The sequence below is a fragment of the Pipistrellus kuhlii genome, unplaced genomic scaffold (genome assembly GCF_014108245.1).
Source record: "Pipistrellus kuhlii isolate mPipKuh1 unplaced genomic scaffold, mPipKuh1.p scaffold_m20_p_10, whole genome shotgun sequence".
Taxonomy (NCBI): domain Eukaryota; kingdom Metazoa; phylum Chordata; class Mammalia; order Chiroptera; family Vespertilionidae; genus Pipistrellus; species Pipistrellus kuhlii.
This window is the reverse complement of record NW_023425405.1, coordinates 21,645,201-21,649,639: the sequence shown is the minus strand read 5'-3', so window position 1 is coordinate 21,649,639 and position 4,439 is coordinate 21,645,201. Positions and strand designations below refer to the sequence as shown.

At 38.6% G+C, this 4,439-nt stretch overlaps 1 pseudogene; it reads left to right on the top strand.

Moving 5' to 3' along the window:
- The first annotated feature begins 1,388 nt into the window (after positions 1-1,388).
- On the top strand, positions 1,389-2,329 carry LOC118711112 (annotated as a pseudogene).
- The last annotated feature ends 2,110 nt before the right edge of the window (positions 2,330-4,439 follow it).

Sequence of the window (4,439 nt, the reverse complement as noted above, 5' to 3'; positions counted from 1 at the left end):
AGGGAAGGAAGGGAAAATGGTAATGTGAGATAGAAAAGAAGACCAAGAAGAGAGGGATAGAGGGAATATGGCCTAGTTAGTCCTGGCCAGGACCAGGACCTAGGTAGTAATATATTATGTATCCATATACTCATCATTTACAAAAAAATTTTAACATTACTGATTTGGCTCAAGAATACAGTGTATGTAAATATATGTAAACAAAACGTTTTAAAAGTTATGAAATTTAATTGGTCAAAATGAACATAACTAAAAGTTTATATATCAATATATATGGTATGTCTTTGTGTCATTGAGTTATATTCTAATGCCATATTTGAACAATTAATTAAAAAAATAGGTCTTCTGTTCCTCTTTTCTTCCTTGCTTTATTTTTCTATGGCACAATTAATAAACTAACATCTTATATATAACTTTGACTTCCTTGTTTTATTTATCATGTAGCCTTTACCCCTTACATGTACAGAAGCTTCACGGGGCAGGGATATTTGTATGCTCTGTTTGCTGAAGCATTTTTTTTTTCATATGACTAAAGGAATGAAATAAATAATTAAACATGCACAATAATATCAGGGAATAAGTATATGAAGGAAACTGGACTCCAAGGTTTTATCAAGTCATTCCTATTTTGGGTTAGGGGAATTAAAAAGAGTTGTCTGAAGAGATGACATTTGAGTAATGGGATGGATGAAGTAATGGGTAGAAATCTATTATCAGTGCCAAGTGCCATCTTTCCTTTCTCCAAAAAAATTTGGAAAGAAAATGGCATAAAAAAAGAATGAATGGGCTCTGAGAAATTATCCCAAGCTCCAGAATTCCCATTTGGAGATCTTGGTGCTATATAATATGGAGGTTATACAATCTGGGGAAACACAGAGATGTTTTATTGGGCTCACTGTCTCTTTTCTGCTGGTCCCAAGGTGGGTCTGTGTAGTACCAGTGTGGATGAGGGCTTAGACTTCCATGCCTTAGACTTCATTTGGAATGTCATCATATCATCTGATTCAGTACCCCTAAGAGGAAATAAGACAGTCCCAGGACTATTAGGGGCTGATTAATTCAGTTTTAAAATTAAGTAGTTTAAAATGTCATAGCTTATACCCCCTGGAGAAGACACTTCCAGTGTGGGATAAAGACAAGGAGGATTTTCTTCACACCAATACAGAAGAAGCTGCCTTCACTCATTCCTGACAGGGAGCATTAAAAAGGCAATATTTAGGTCTGTCTTTGTGTAGAGCATAGTAGTAGAGGCAACTCATGTGATCATCAGTCAAAAATAGTTTATCATCCTAATTTGTCTCCCTTCTCTCTTGAGAGCAGGACCATGTGGAGCAGTGTTACCTCTCCTTTGAAATCTGAGTTTCACAAGGAGCAGAAACAAGGACTAAATGATGAGCAATCATTCAAGTGCCACTAAGTTTTCTCTCCTTGGCTTCCCTGGCTCCAAGCAACTACACCATATCCTCTTTGCTGCCTTCTTCTTCTACTCAGTGACATTAATGGGAAACATGGTCATCATTGTGATTGTCTGTGTTGATAAACATCTACAGTACCCCATGTATTTCTTCCTTTGCCACCCCTCTGCCTCGGAGATCCTGATCATATCCATTATCATCCCTGTCATGCTTCAGGGGTTACTGTGCCCAAGGATGCAGACAATTTTTCTGGTTGGATGTGTCACCCAGCTCTTCCTGTACCTTGCTATGGGGATCACAGAATTTACATTACTGGGAACAATGGCTGTGGACCGTTATGTGGCTGTCTGTAAACCTTTGAGGTACAACATCATTATGAGCAGCCACACCTGCATTTGGGTGGTAATTGTGTCATGGGTGTTTGGGTTTCTTTCTGAAATCTGGCCAGTCTATGCCACGTTTCACCTGACCTTCTGCAAATCAATGTGTTAGACCATTTTTATTGTGACCGAGGGCAACTTCTCAAACTCTCCTGTGATGACAGCCTTTTCACGGAGTTTATTCTTTTTTTAATGGCCATTTTCATCATCATTGGTTCTCTGGTACCAACAATTGCCTCTTACACTTACATCATTTCCACCATCCTCAAGATCCCCACTGCCTCTGGCAGGAGGAAAGCCTTTTCTACATGTGCCTCACAGTTCACCTTTGTCGTGATTGGTTATGGCAGCTGCCTGTTCCTCTATGTGAAACCCAATCAAACACAGGCAGCTAAGTACAATAAGATAGTTTCCCTGCTGATTTCTGTGGTAACTCCTTTCCTGAACCCTTTCATCTTCACTCTCTGGAATGACAAAGTCAAAGAGGTCCTTAGAGATAGTGTGAAACACTGCTAACAACTTTTCAAAGATTAACTCTTCTCTCAGCTTTAGATGACATGATCCCTACTGGGGATTATTTAGTAACCTAGGAAGCCCTATCCACTCTATCACAATTACCAACATTACAGAAATCAGTGTGTAGCATTCCTAATCATGCCATGGAAACAGATAAGGCAGGTAACAATGAAACTCATGCTCTGCCCACTAGAATCTCATAGCTTCAGATATTCTTTATTTCTACTGATGAACTCCTTGTGGTGTGGGAGGAACTAAAGAAAGCAAATGTGTACTTTTGTGTAGAGATCTATTAGCCCAATTCACTTGCTTATAATTTGTTTCCAAAAATGAATTACTGAGGGAAGTAGGAAATGAGGAGGGAGGTGAGGTGAGAGATGTAATATCAGAGTACAAAGGAAGAGATGTTCACTTTGCTTCTTCCTCAAATGTTGCTAGGAGTTGTCCTATATTTTTATACAATTAGTTGAGAAGATGGCCATATGCATTCTAAACATCCCATAGTTCTCTCTTTTTCTGGTTGTATATTTTATTATCCAGTCCCCACTGCTACTGCAAAGTAAATATAGTGTTACTTTGCCACAGAACAGGTTAAGAGTAGTGACAGAGATTAGAATGCTTCTCATTCTCAAAATCTTTGTGCTACAAGAAGATGGAAATATTTGGCAATAAGAATACAGGAAGTTCCTTTTGCTAAATTTCAGGGTATTGCTCAAACCTTTCCTCTTTGTGACATGTATTTAGATAGATCCAAAGGAAAGAGGCTCACTACCCTAATATATAGTTTCTTTGCTTTTTCAACATGTTGTCAGCCATGCCTCTTCCTCCTGCCTTTCTTGCCCTTTGTTTATCCATGAACTTATGTTTCTTCTTCCTTTCTCCCTTTGTCTTTCAGTCTTTATGTTTCTTTTTTTTTCTTCCCCTTCCCCACATTTAACCATGAGCCACGGCTCTGACTTCCTACTGATAATACATTCTGATTCCTCCCCTCCTTCATCAATATTTCCATTGCTCTCCTGTAACTCCAGTGATATAATTTTTGAAATTGCCTCTCTGAATGCCCTGCTCATATTTCCTCAAATGTAACTAAGGAGAGTAGAAACTATCACTGGCTGAGTTTAGAATATGAGAGGAGGAAAAGAAGATTTCAGGTCAGGTGGTCTATTAATGGGGCTTCAGACATCTCTTGTATCAAAGCCCAGTGGTTTTTTTTTTGTTTTGTTTTTGTTTGTTTGTTTGTTTGTCTTTCTTCCCTTTATTTATTAAGGTATTACATTATCCCCCATTTCTCCCCTCCCCCCACTACCACTCCCCACTCATGCCCTCACCTTCCTGGTGTCTATGTATATTGGTTAGGCTTATATGCATGCATACAAGTCATTTGGTTTATCTTGGTCTTTGATTCTCAATGATTAGTCTGCCATAACAAACCCCCCTAAATTGGATGGATTACACAGAAATTTATTGATCCCAGTTCTGAAGTCTGGGAAGTTCAAGATCAAGGTTCTGGCCAATTCAGTTTCTCATGCAGGCTCTCTTTGTGGCGTGTAAGTGATTACCTTTTCTCTATGTTCTCATGTGGCATTTCTTGATGTATGGATATGGAGAATAAGAGCCATTTCTGGTATTTCTTCTTTAGTGACACTAATCATATCCAATAAGGGCCTCACCCATATGACCTCATTTAACCTTAATTATTTTCTTAGAATTTCCATTTCCAAATACATCTGCACTGGAGTTCACAGATTCAACATATGGATTTTGAATAGGACACAGACATTTAGTTAATAACACTGCCTTCTGCCCCTGCCCTGCAATCTAAGCTTATACTTAACCAGAATGCCCACTTCATCTTCACACTGGGTGCTGGGAGACAGATAGGTCTGTCCTCTGGGAGATTTCATTTCCCCAGCTGCAGGTGTCATCCATACAAAAATGAAAAAGAAAAAAAAATTCTCACTCAGACCCCCTCTATTATGTACACACCTTGAAGTCTCAGTAGCTTCTTGTTCTATTTATTTATTTTTCTCTCTGCTCCTCACAATTGAATACAGACATAGTCAGATATTTAAAAGCAAATGCTAATTGTAGGCTTCTATTTGAACTCCTTAATCATATATGATTACTA